At 37.6% G+C, this 14,391-nt stretch overlaps 1 long non-coding RNA gene across 1 annotated transcript; it reads left to right on the forward strand.

The window, feature by feature from the left end:
• Nucleotides 1–10,792: 10,792 nt before the first annotated feature.
• On the forward strand, nucleotides 10,793–12,658 carry LOC120225710. The gene is made up of 2 exons (XR_005526872.1): nucleotides 10,793–10,915; nucleotides 12,285–12,658. It is a non-coding gene; the product is annotated as an uncharacterized LOC120225710 (long non-coding RNA).
• Nucleotides 12,659–14,391: the final 1,733 nt, after the last annotated feature.

Raw genomic sequence — 14,391 nt, forward strand, 5'->3', positions numbered from 1 at the left:
GTGTTGTTCTCAGTAGATGTTCCTGCAGCAATTATTTCTGTGGTTGAAGTTACCTGGGTTCTCTTGAAAGTTACACATCAATAAATTATCTCCTGAGGTCTCTGAGGGGAGAACTTCTCCGTGTTGAAGATGTGTTGTCTGCGATTATGATTCTATCTGTGTGACAGTTTTACCTACCAGAGGAAGCATTGTCCCTAGGGTTAAGGTCATACTCAAAGCCATAGACTAGGAAGTGAGCTCCAATCTTTCCCCTTCACAAGGACTAGTGCCCATTGTGGTCTTGACACAGGAGCTCTTAGAGAGAGGACAGTCCATTCCTCAGCAGAAAAATTCTATGCCACGATGGCTGGGTCTTTGGAGTTAAAGCTCATGTCACTTATACAGCTTTTTCCTCACAGGGTGAGTCTGTCCCAAGAAAGCTGGATTGGATGTGTTTCCCTTTTCTCGCTCCTTCCAATACCCCCACCCCTCGGATTTAGTGCTAAAGTGAGTCTGCAGCCTTTCTCTCTTGATGCCAATGTCATTTTAGTTCAGGGCCTCCGTTATCCTTACCTGCCACGAAGTATTGGTTGGCCCTCCTGGCCTATGCCAACACACTTTCCTAACTCTGAATCATAGCATCTTAGTTTCTTCCCTTGCAGGAGGCCCCTGGGCTCCAAAGGCAAATTAGCACACTCCTGCTTAGAGCTCTGCTTGTCAGGAGGTGGTGGGAGAGCTGTTTTACTAAGCCCAGAAAATTGGCTCCAAGTTGACATTCTGATTCGACCTCTTTGCACATAAACTTATAGCATTCTTTTCATGCTCCAATTCATCAATCACCCTTTTGCATTATTTCACCTAATTTCCAAATAAATATTATGTGAGGGAAATATTATTATCTCTATTTTATAGGTGAGGGAGTTGAAGCACAGTTCAGTCACATGCCCCAGGTCATCCAACTAATAAACTGGGGGAGTTGGGACTGAACTCAGTTGTAATAAATCCAGCAATTATGCTTCAGAAATACAGAAGCCCATTTTCCTTCAGTTGTATTCAAAGTAATATTTTATATATAAGAAATGCAGTTGCCTGCTTTTCTATTTTTATTACATGATTTTAAGATCATCTACTTTTTTTAAACATAAACTCCCTGGTTGAAACAGCTAAGCATCAACATTAATTGAGTATAAAACGTAGTGATTTGTATTACCAGACAGAGGTTAAAGAAATAACAGCAGAACACTTTGGTTAAGCACTACTTTCTTTTTAAAATTTTTTGATGTTTATTTATTTTTGACAGAGAGACAGAGTGTGAGCAGGGGAGGGGCAGAGAAAGAGAGGGAAACGCAGAATCCAAAGCAGGCTCCAGGCTCTGAGCTGTCATCCCAAAGCCTGATGCAGGGCTCGAACTCACGAGCCGTGAGATCATGACCTCAGCCAAAGTCAGATGCTCAGCCAACTGAGCCAACCAGGCACCCCTGGTTAAGCACTACTTAACATAACCCTAGTATTTTCTCCTCTGCTTGGTTAAGAATTACTTGTTCTAAATACCCTCCTGGAGCTTCTTATTCCAAAGTATAAGACTTCCTTTACTTAGATGTCAGATAGTTTTCTAAATGCTTGCTCTGTCTGGTCTCAGACTCCTCCATCTCAGTTATAAACTAGTAAATGGCAGATTTATGCCTTTAGAACTAATAAAAACTGTCATTTTTAGTTTTCCTATTTTTCTGGTTAGTATAACATATGGGAAAGAATGGATTTGAAGCCCATCAGATATGGATTCATAATTTACTGGTTGCAGACTTTGGCAAGATTACTTAAATTCTCTGTGTCTTGTTTTCTCATTTATAAAAAAGTGATTCAAATAAGTTACTCAGCTCATATGTTACTCTTCTAGAAACTGAATCCTTGTCTATTGGACATCTAAGCCGGTGCTTGGTTTACGAGACCATGCTGCCTCTTGGGGTCTCTCTCTGGCCCATGTGAGCAAATTGTCACACATCAAGTTAAGAGGTGGCAACTCAAAGTCTGCCACACAGTTGTCCTTGGAATCATGCCCCTCTTAATATCTTTGATGAGGAATTCTTTTATTTGGCATATAGAATAAAATTTTGAATATTATACTTTTTTTATTAAAGGAGTCATAAATATCTTCAGATTTTCAAAGGAGTCCTTGTCTCAAAATGTTAAAATGAATTTTTTGTAATCTAAAATATCTTCCTACCTCAAATGGTGAGTGACTAATGGCAGAACAAGACAAACAGATCCCATAATTTTTTTTGTAGTACCTGGTTCTGCTTCTAGTACCTGAGGATTCTGATATTCTGAGAACTGCCCTTAAATCAACACATAGACACAGGGGTCTGGAGGCTGTCCCCAAAAACTGAGCCCAACACTCCTGGGCAGATCAGTGTCATTCTAGCAACATCCTTTTTCAAAGGCACACATATAGAATGAACTATTAAGAATTTATAAAGAATGGAGAGGAAAGATGTCATAAAGGGAAAGCTCTACAGGTTTATATATAGGGATATAATAAAGGCATTGAGAGAGTAGAACAGATCCTCTCCTATTTCATTTTTCTGATGTAGGGGGATTGCCTTTGGAAGAGCAAGGTGGATGTGGGGGAAGGGTAGAAGTGGTGATTGTTCCTATTGCCCAAGGAAGGTAAATCACTGGCAGGGCCCCTGCCCTGCCCAGAACTGGGATATTTATATCTACCTCAAGGCCAGGAGATGTCTACCCAACTGTGTATTGGGCCTAACAATGATTTCATAACTGCAAATTTTTGTTTTTGTGGAAATTTGCCTTTTTTCTTGGGCAAAGGGAACCCAAGTAAGTTTATTGCTCTTACAGAGTGAAGGGACACCTCTATTTGATATTGGCAACAGCATAGAATTTCTGGAACAAGTAAGAGTATACTCTATTTTAGAGAAGACTGTGAAGCAGACTAAAATATCATAAAGATGTTTTGTAAATGGAGTAAGTACATTTTTTGGCATTTAAAGGAGTGACTAATACATGCTTTTCTATAATAGTTTAATGGAGATTTAATTTCTTCATAGCCTAACACACATTAATTTTTTCATTTTCATTTTAATTTTCCACATTAAGAAAAATAAAATATAAAAAATTCCTGGAATGCCTGGATGGCACAGTTGGTTAAGCATTGACTCTTGATTTCCACTCAGGTTCTGATCTCACAGTTCATTAGATTGAGCCCACATTGGGCTCTGCACTGACAGTACAGAGACTGCTTGGGATTCTCTGTCTCCTCCCTTACTTGTGCATGCACACATGTGCTCTCTCTTGCTCTCTCTCAGAATAAATGAACTTAAATAAAAATAAAAAATTCCTTTACTTGCACTAAGAAAGGGAACTGATATCTTCTGAATGCCTATGATATGATGTATTCTAGGAGAAAGCTCATTCTCACCCCAGTGAATTCTCACAACAATCATGTTGGTTTATGATGCCCAGAGTAGAAATCACAATGCAGGCTTAAAGAGATAAGTCAGGTTCTCCGAAGACAAACGGCCTGTTTGAGACAGAGCTGAGAATCAAACCCAGTTCCCTAACCTCTGTCTAGTGAACCATCCATTGCTTGCTGTTTGATTAAGAAAAATTCCAAGTGGAAGGGAAATGTTTCCTGTGGAGTTGAATATAGGCATTGGTGCTACATGAAGAAATGGTTAGCATTTTAACATGGAGCAAAATTTCACATAAAGCACCTTCTCAGTGGATTAGGTTGAGTTTTGAAGGCATTGCTATTCTGATACTGTGCCCAACTGGAAAGCTGTGAAAGTGACACCACATTTTAGTAAGATTAGCTATCATAAAAACTAACTAGTGACTACTTTCTGGGCAGAGTAACTTAACATACTATAGGTTATGACATTCAATTATTATTATTAATCTATTTCTCGACACTTGGTTATTGATAGACTATATGAACACTTGGTTATTGATAGACTATATGACTCTATATGAACCTACTATACTACTACTATAGTAGGTGCTGGGTAAACCACAGTGGAAAAACAGATTTACTCCAATGTGTGTTATTTAATGGAAAAGCACATATTCTTTTGAATATTACTAGCTTCTGGTAATATAAATCATTACTGATTATTTTTAGGACATTGAAGGTGTGGTACTCACTTCATTAGGCACCAAAGATAGCAGTGTGATGCTATAATAAGCCCCTCCCAATTTGAGTTCAAAGGCTGCAGTAAATGTTAAGATAAGAATATCATTACCCATTCACTATTTGGCCTTATTTCTCACAGTGCCAACCAGAGTTATAAGAATATGAAAGTAGCATATTTCAAATCAGCAGTTCAAACCAACAGAGTAAGTTCCAGCCTCAGTACCCTTTGGAAAAAGTAGCACCCTATATAAAAAGATGACAGGTTAATAATTAATGAATTGAACCAATATTAATAAAAATCTTTAATGGGGAAGGGATTATGACTTCTCTTTCCAGTAATCATATACTACCTCTGAGAATAATTAGCAAAGTTGGATAGAATATTTTATCATTGATATGTTTAAAAGCACTTAAAGTCTGCATTAAGTTAACCTGATATTCACCTATGGTTTTCCTTTTATAGTATCTGCCAATTTATAAATCTAGACACTGACATGTTGAACAGAGCTTGGGGAAGTCTCACAGAACAGGGGAGGCAGAAGCTGGAGTTTTGGGAAGGCCAAGTTGAAGGGACCATGGAAACAGTATGGACTTTCATTTGGGCAAATAAAAGGCTCTGTAGGAGTGAGTTAAACTAAGGCATCTCAACAGACAAAGATGATATCATTTAGAACTTTAAGTTATCTCTGTAGTTTTTAATGCATAAAGTCCAGCATTTACTGGAAAATTGTCTGGCATGCCGGGAGAAGAGAACAATTGACCCAAACAATGAGAAAACAAAGACAATAGGAATATATCCACTGAAGATCCTGGCTGATTTTTAAATAGCTTTGATTAGTATCTGTAAGAAATTACATGGCACAGTTTAGAATTTTAGCAGAGAACTGAATCATATGAAAAAGAATCTAACTGAAGTTCTAAAAGTGAAAGATGTAATGGAAACTTGAATTCAGTGTATATCTTTTGAGATGGAATGGCCCAAACCTCCCAGGACCATGGTCTCTGCATATCCAACTTTCCCATGATTAAGAAAGGATGATCGTAAAGAAGAGTCTGAGAACCCCAAGGGAGGATCTTGCGAACCTGCCTGCCCCACATACCCTTCCCCACACTCTTACTTCACACAGTTTCACTGCCCTCGACTCATCAGACTGAATTTCTTTATGAAATCGCTCCTGCCATCACAAAACTTCAGCCACACATCCCTCTTCTACACTCCCTTCGCACTGGAAAGTTCCTCTACCTTCTCATTTTCCACATAGACTTCATTTACTAGTTATTTATATTTCCCACTAGACTGTTAAGCTCAATGAGAAAAGAGAGCCACCATGTTGACTTTTTAAAAAATGTTTTATTTATTTCTGAGAGAGAGAGAGAGGGAAAGAGAGAGAGAGAGAGAGAGAGAGCATTTGTAGGGGAGGGTCAGACAGAGAGGGAGACACAAAATCCGAAACTGGCTCCAGGCTCTGAGGTAGCTGTCAGAACAGAGCCTGATGTGGGTCTTGAACCCACGAACAGTGAGATCACTACCTGAGCCAAAGTCAGACAGCTAACTGACTGAGCTACCCAGGCACCCCCATACTGACAGTTTTATATTTAGAATCTACCACAATGTCTGGTGTAAATGCTCCTCTTGGTTCAAATAAAGCATTTCTACCCACAAGCCTGATGCTTCATGATTTAATCTTGTGGTCCATGTTATTGCAGAGAAATACACATCCATTTCTAAAGGAAATCCTGGAACCATGTCTTCGCTGTTCCCAAATCATTTTTCTCTTAAATATAAGGATGATGTAATGATTTGAGAATGCATTTTGGGCAGTGACACAGATGTATGAGGAAGAAATCCAGCAAATCACGTTAACATTCTCTAATTAGAGGGCTAAAAAGCAAGATGATTCATGAGTCACATGAGCCACTGGAAAACTTTTTTTTTTAATTTATTTATATTGAGAGAGCAGAGAGGAGGGACAGAGAGAGAGAGAGGAAGAGAGAGAATCCGAAGCTGACAGCACAGAGCTGGATAGGGGCTCAAACTCACCAACCGTTAGCCGAAATCAAGAGTAGGAAGCTTAACTGACTGAGCCCCCCAGGCATCTGTGGAATACTTTTACTGAAGAGTTCTTTTACTCTACTCCAAGGCAACTCTCTTTGCTCTCCCATGGCAAGAATTTTCATGTCAAGAAAATGCACGTATGCATCTGAAGTTCAGCCTGACCCAGACAATTAGTGGTTGGAAAGAGGGCAAACTTAGCTCCGAGTTGTCCCTCTGGCTGTGACTGGACTGTGATAAACACATGGTGAAAACCATTTCTTGGACTGCAGCTTCCTCACAACCAGAGTGGAAAGCTCAAAATAACCAAGTTCTGTTACTGACCAACCACACATCCCCACAGCTTCCTCGCGGTGCTTGATCCATCATGTGGTTACTTTATAATAACAAAGTCTCACACAGAAGATCCAGGAAAATCTAGAAGGAGAGTGAATGTGGCTGAGGAGAATCCCTTGGCATAGTTTTCCCATAAATACAAAGCCTGGCCAGTCTTCTTGCACAAGAATGAGTAAAAGAAAGTATATATAGCACGTGGTTTATTGCCTCTCAAAGTTGATGTAATAGAAAATGAAGGAAAAAGCTGCACTTCTCATAAATGTTCTTCTGGAAAAGTTCTACAGTAAACAAACAAACAAACAAAACCCACTTAAAGTGAATAGATTCTTCTCTGTGCAATTAATAAAATTATAAAACTAAATATGTATTATTAACTCAAAGAAGACTGAAAAAGAATTCATAGCAATGACAATGGAATAAAGCAGGGTTTCAGGTTCAGAAGGGAGAGAAATTAATCACTAACTTAATAATGGAATAGGTACATGACTTAGAAAACAATAAAGAAAGAGCTACACCAAAATTCAAAAGTGATGTGAAATTTATAGGAGACATTTCCCAAAATATAGCAAAATAGACCAGGGAGGCAGAACTAATCAGTAAAGATAACACTAGGGAGCAGCAAGATATCCAACATTAGGAGTCATGAAAGAAGAAACGAACAAAAAGAAAACAAAGAAATGATCTAAGATGTATTAAGAGACAAATTTTCTGATATGAAGATAAAATTCACAGAATCACAATGACTTAGAGTAGGTCCAGCAAAATTAAATAAACAAGGCCAATTCCTACATGTATGCTGGGAAAAATTATAGTAATTATTTTATTTAAAAAACTCAGCTTATGAGTATGTGGGGGCTGAATGCTCCCCATTGCTTAAATTTGTTTCAAGGAAATATGAGGCTATCTTCAGTCAATTTATTACGGTAACTTCATAAAAACCTATATTTCCTTTGTAAAATGAAAATACTGATTATAAGTAACTATTATTAAAAATGTTTTAAGTTTATTTTTTTTATTGAGAGAGAGAGAGAAAGAGCACACAAGTAGTGAAGAAACAAGAAAGGGGGAGAGAGACAGAGTGTGTCCCAAGCCCAATGTGGGACTCAAACTCTAGAACTATGAGATCATGACCTGAGCTGAAATCAAGTGTCAGATGCTGACGGAACCACCCAAGTGCCTCTATAAGTAAATATTATTAAAAGGCACACAAACCTGGGAAAATCGTGGCAGGCTATATGATGGACTAAATGCTGGTGCTCTCCATTAGGAATTTTTACAAAGCATTGGGGGGAAAAACAAATGTTTTAATAAAAAACTGTAGTAAAAAGTTAGAAATCACAACAGGAAAAATACAAATGGCAGTTATTTAGCAATCCCTCAATAAGCGTTTTTAAATAAATGGATGAATAAATAAAATATTGGCAATAAATCTGACACAAAATAGTCACTCAATATATGCTTTATGTGAAAAATGTGTAACTGAAATATATACTGGTAATAGATCTAAAAACTGCAAAATAAAGCAGCAAGTCATTTTGCCTTTTTAATATGTTGAGGCAAAAAAATGTTTACATTAACATCCAGTGCTAGTGGAAGTGAGGGAAAAAAGTGACATCCTCATACTTTACTGTTGAGACTATAATCCATTAAAACTACATACAGACAAAAATACACATGCAGATAAATTTGTATGTTTTAATGAAAATCTTATACTTCTTTAAAAACCATGTTCATAGAGGTGTGTATGAAAGCTCATTCAGTGGAAGGCAATTTATAACAGATTAAAATTATGAAGAATTTAAATGTCAAACAATGGGTTTTAGAAGGACATTTAAAGATACTGAAAAGTCTTCACAGAATAATATTAAATGAAAAATAAAAGCAGAAAGACAAATACCCTCATGTTGTCTGTGTTTACACCTGGATCATAGGATTGTTGTTGGTTGTGTTAAGGTTCTTTGTGTCTTCCAAATTTTTATAATGAACAGATTTTACTTGGGTAATAAAAAGAGATAGCTCTATAAATGTTATACATGCATAGTAAAACCGAGAATGGTGAGGTGAAGAGACTTTGAATGCACATTTGGTTGTATTTTCCCAGAATGGCCTGGGGCTCTGCTGAGATGTAGACACCTTGTGTTTTATGCCCAAGCGGTGATGGATTTGCATGGAAAGTGACTTCTTCAGATGACCACAGAGGTTTTTAGTCCCAGTTGCCACAAGGGAAAACAGTCTCCTTTGGAATAGTCAGAGTCGACAGTACTGAACCTGAATTGGGACCAGGTAACATCCTAGGAAGTTTGCATGGGTTTTCTTGTTTCAACCACACAACAGATCTAACAGGTAGATATTATTATCATGCCCATTTCCCCCAGGAACACCTTTGGACTTGAAGAACTGCACGTGAGTGAAGTTTAAGTTCAGTGGCTAGCACCTGGAAAAGGTTGCATTTGGACTCAAGTCATCTGCTCCCATGAGGCATGCTTACAAAATCCTTTTTCTTTTCGAAATTTAGGAAAGTCACTTCCTTTGCCTTTTAAAACTCGAGGCTAATCGGACAGCGTGTCTGCAGAGGGCTGACAGAGAACCCATGTTGTCTTTGGAGGCTGTTGGAGAATAATCTAAACTGACGTGGTTGCCTCAAATCACTCTGACTTGGAATTCCATTAAGGGAGATACTGAAGCCAATTTGCTCAGGAACTGCACGTATGAGACGCTCTCCTGTCAAAACGCCGTCAAGTCATGCCAGGCCTCTCAACAGTTCATTCCAAGAGACACCTGCCAAAATAATGGACCAGCAATCTGGCATTCTCGCCACCACATGAGGAAGAAAAGTGTTTATCTCTCGTACACAGATGCTGTATTTTTATTTTTAACCTTTCATATGATGACTCATTCTACCCTGTAAGTCAGAAGGGCTGGGGATGTGAGTTTCAATCTTATACATTTCTCATAAATGTTGGGGGAAAACACTATCTCCCTTGGGTATAAATGTTAAAGGGGATATAACATCTTCGTTTCTCCTTTCTGACTGCTTGAGTTAGACAATTAGCAGCTGTTCAGTTACTATGCGAGCATACTATAGTATTGGGAGCATCTGAGTTTAGAGCCTTGAAACTATATAATTATTTTCCTTTCTGTTTTGAAATTTATATGCTCAGGTCTATTAGAGTCTCCGAAAATTTCAGAAGAAAAAGAAAAAGGAAAAAAAAATGACATAGTAGCTGAAAACAAAGAAAAGGAGTCATTTCATTCTCCCTGAATTCATTTAACTAGCATTTACTGAAAATTTACTGTATTCGGTGCTGGGGATACAAAGATAAGTAATCCAGGGACCTTGCCAGGCAGGAGTTCAGAGTTCAGATAAAGACACAAAAGAGAAGTAAGCACATCATGTGGTCTCAGACCTTGCTCAGAAGGAGGGGGATTATAAACAAAGTAAGAAAAAACTTCTGATGCAGAAGAGCGGAAGCAGTTGACTAACCATTTTGGAAATATAAAGAAGTCTTCTAAGAGGAGGCACAGCTGGAGGTGTGTGGCAATTAGGTGAAAAGTGGAAGAAGAAGGAAAGGAAGGAGGAGGAAAAAGAGGAGGAAGGGGAGGAGGGTAGGACGTGGCATTTCTGTAGGGTTCTTAGGCCTGATGCAGTCAAAGCCTTTACAAGGACGTGCGTACCCTTTGACCCAGAAACTCTGCCTTTAGGCATTTATACAGGATATTCACAAAGATTTAGCTACATTTCACAGCTTATTTAAAGTAGCATAAAATTATAAACAACCGATATGACCAAAATAATATTTTTAGTATGGCATAACCAGAAAATGAGTATTATTCTATTATTAAAAATGAAAAGACTAGAGAGTAGTATGGAAAAACACTCCCACTAAACAGCCTTAAAATGTTAAAGCATGCCCTATTATAATATCACTTTTGTAAAGAAGTGTAAAGGACTATGCTATTTCTGAATGTTCTCCATCCAAAGATGCCTGTTTTTCCCATATTTCATGTTGTGTCTTACAATCAGTACTAAGAGGTTTTTGGCAGCCACCGAGCAAGGGAGTGGATTGATACATGGTTGTGATGCTCCGCCCACGTGGTAACCTCATGATGTCCCAGGGGAAATTGTTGATTGAGTTTTCCAGTTATGCTTATTGGTAGCACATCAAGTATTTGGAAGTTAAAAACGGATTCTTAATTGTTGCTAAAATTATCTTCCAAAATCTGACAGTGAATGAAACACTGAAATTAAAAGTTATTGTTCATTGCAGCAGACATCCGGTCACACGCGCAGGATTATAGTTAAAGACGGTAGAAACCGTCACCCCAGAAGGCATCCTTGAAATTTGCTGAGTAGATCTTAAGTGTTTTCCCCAAGAGCACAGGTGACACACCAACAGGTAACTGTGTGAAGTGATGGATGTGCTAATTAGCCTGACTGAGGCAATCATTTCAAAGTATATGTATACCCAATTGTCACTTTGGAGACTTTAAATATATGCAATTTTATTTGTCAGTCATACCTCAGTAAAGCTAGGGGGAAAGAAAGGATTTTCAAAGATGCCACTCAGGTGCCAAACATAATCTGTTAACATTTTCCGTCAGACTTGCAAGGAAGCTTTTTAAGATTCGGCACTGTAACTAAGATAAAAAACAAAACTGGGTCTTTAATGAATTTGGAAATGGAGTTGAAACTCCAATATTGTTTGATTCTCCTTGAAATTATCTTAGTAATCATAAAGGGCCCAAAATGTCAAGCCACCTGATCAGGAATTTGGAAAAACTGCATGCTTTTTGGGATGCTTCTACCTCGGTCTATGGCCTAAGTGATTCATGGGATTTTTAGTCTCTAAATGTGAAGGAGATTTCAATTCAGACTTTGTGACACAAAAGAAGAAAATATCACAAACGTATATTAACGTATTCGGTGTTTTTCTCAGTAAAATATTTTTCTTTTTTTTTTTTTTTTTAATGTTTTATTTATATCTTGGAGAGAGAGAGACAGCGTGAGCAGGGGAGGGTCAGAGAGAGAGGGAGTCACAGACTGAAACAGGCTCCGGGCTCTGAGCTGGCAGTCAGCACAGAGCCCGATGCGGGGCTCGAACCCAAGAACCGTGAGATCATGACCCAAGCGAAAGTCGGACGCTTAAGCAACTAAGCCACCCAGGTTCCCCAGTAAAATATTTTTCTAACTTAAATTTTTTCCCTCAAAAATCTGTGAAATGAATCATTAAGTGGTTTTATGTAAAATGGAATGTTAGAATATGTGAGAGTCGTGAAAATATACTTTTATATTCATTATATATACAGTCATACCTTCTTCACACTTACATAGCAAAAATATTGTAATATCATATATCAAAAACGATTACACCTCATAAATGAAATTTAAATTAATTCTTCATTTCTCCTTTTTTTTCAGTGTTCTAAATTATTTTTATAATTTAAAGTTATTTACTTTAATAGTTACTAATCTAATCATTTAAAAAATATTCTCTTATAACCCAATCTTCATTTTTATCCCACACTTTTACCTTATAACATCACTTTTGATCCTTTATTTCATAGAGCTTGTATTTTTTAAAATTATAAAACTATGTTTTTCCTCTGTCACTTGATTGTTGCATTTATCTCACAGAGTATAGTGTTTTGCATTTTGTTGTTTATTCACTCTTAAATAAAAAGAGATAAGTTAGATATGGTATTTATCTAAATATATTCTCCTTGGGTTCCCTCTCTGTTCTGCTTTATAAATGTCAATCTTAACAGCTCTGGAGTCTAGCAGTTACAGAGGAAGTGGAGAGGAGATGGGGTCAAGGGCAACCTCCCAGCGTGGAACTTGGTCTTGGTGAATTTCCTGGCCTTTTCTTGATGCTTCTGAGACAAGGGGCTGGCTTCCTGTTGATCATTCTGCAGTCCTGCTTTAGACTCCGAGTAGAGCAGATCTGGCGTCACGTCTCAGTCTCTTTGTTTGCCCGTTTGATTTGATGGTATTGCAAAACATATTTAGAAATGTCCTAATTTTAAGCCATCCTCACATCCCTGAGGTTAACTAACCTTGAGCATGGTAGATTGGTCTTCCAATGTGCTGTTTAAATGTTTTCTGGTACTTCAATTACAGATTTTTCCTCTCCATTCCAAAATGAGTTTTGACTCTGTTTACTTCTGCTGATTGTCTTATTTTGACCTCTAGGTTTTTCAAGTTTCAGAAAATGAATTGAAATGTCTTTCATCTTTTCCTGGGCTATAAGAAAATTATACAGAATTGAAACTACCTGTTCTTTGAGAGTACAAAACTGGGGCACATATGTGGCTCAGTCCGTTAAGCGTCTGACTTTGGCTCAGGGCATGATCTCGCGGTTCGTGGGTTTGAGCCGCACATTGGGTTGTGTGCTGGCAGCTCAGAGCCTGGAGCCTGCTTCAGATTCTGTGTATCCCTCGCTCTCTGCTCCTCCCCCGCTCATGCTCTGTCTCTGTCTCAAAAATAAATAAACTATTAAAAAAATTTTAAATTTATAAAATAAATTAAAAAAGAGAATACAAAACTGTTCTTAAAACTGTCAACAGATCTTCTGTGCCAGTTATCAGAAACTATTTTTATATGATTTTAAGATATAAACGTATCAGAGACAGAGATATGTGGCTGTGTGTAAAACCAAGAAAAAAATTTAGTTCATAATAATGGTAACACACAGTTGTTAATTTTGTTAAAGTTATTCTGGGTAATTTTTGATTTGTTATTTCTCTATGGCTTCCAAGTTAAATGTGATGAACATGTTATAACAAAAGTTAACATATTGGGGCGCCTGGGTGGCTTAGTCGGTTAAGCGTCCGACTTTCGCTTAGGTCATGATCTCGCGGGTCGTGGGTTCGAGCCCCGCGTCGGGCTCTGTGCTGACTGCCGGCTCAGAGCCTGGAGCCTGTTTCAGAGTCTGTGTCTCTCTCTCTCTGACCCTCCCCTGCTCATGCTGTCTCTCTCTCTCTCCTAGAAATAAATAAAACATTTAAAAAAAAATTAAAAAAGAAACACAAAAGTTAACATATATTAATGAAGGTTATAGATTCCTACATGACTTAATGTTTAACTCAAATGTGCTTTCTAAGCTTTCAAAATAACTGTTTCCATCAAGTCTCAATTTCATGTAATATTGAAATACACATCCATCTATCAAGCAGGTGACTTAATTTATTCTGCAGAGGTTGGCACATAAAGTTTCTCCCGAATTTAGCAATCAAGAAAACTCCACTAAAAGCCTTATTAGATAAAAACAATCCTAAACATGTTCAAGTGCCAATGTTAGAATAGCTGTGTAAAATCCCACCTGTTTGTTTTATGGATCATGAGTCTAAGAAACACAGGCTTGCGGTGTATCAAGAAGAAAATTGGCACACCTTTTTGATGGAGAGTCTTTAAAGTATACGATTAAATAGCAATTTTTTTCTCCACAAAATAATTCCTCAGAGAAGAGGTACACTTTTGATGCAAGTTAATTAAATGTCTCATTTCACAAATTGATTTATAAATTTATTACTATCCTTATCAAAATCTCAATTTATATGTAAGTTAGTAAAGCTTCAAGAAAAGCCTAGACAGGGTAAGAGGACTTTCCCTATCAATTTTCAAGATTTATTATAATGTTATACTAAGTAAAATGGTATTAGTGCAGAGCTAGACACATCAGAATCAAAGAACAAGAAATAGATCCATGCATAACATGCATATATGGATTCATGCATACTTTGCAAATACAAGAGTGTTTCAATAAATGATGCTGGGGCAATTAGATATCTATTTGGGAAAAAAATGGTACTGGACATCACACCAGACACAAAATCAATGGGTGTGTGTAGACCTAAAAGGAAAATACAAAGTATA

The sequence above is a fragment of the Hyaena hyaena genome, unplaced genomic scaffold (genome assembly GCF_003009895.1).
Source record: "Hyaena hyaena isolate Hyena2069 unplaced genomic scaffold, ASM300989v1 scaffold_1484, whole genome shotgun sequence".
NCBI classification, from domain to species: Eukaryota; Metazoa; Chordata; class Mammalia; order Carnivora; family Hyaenidae; genus Hyaena; species Hyaena hyaena.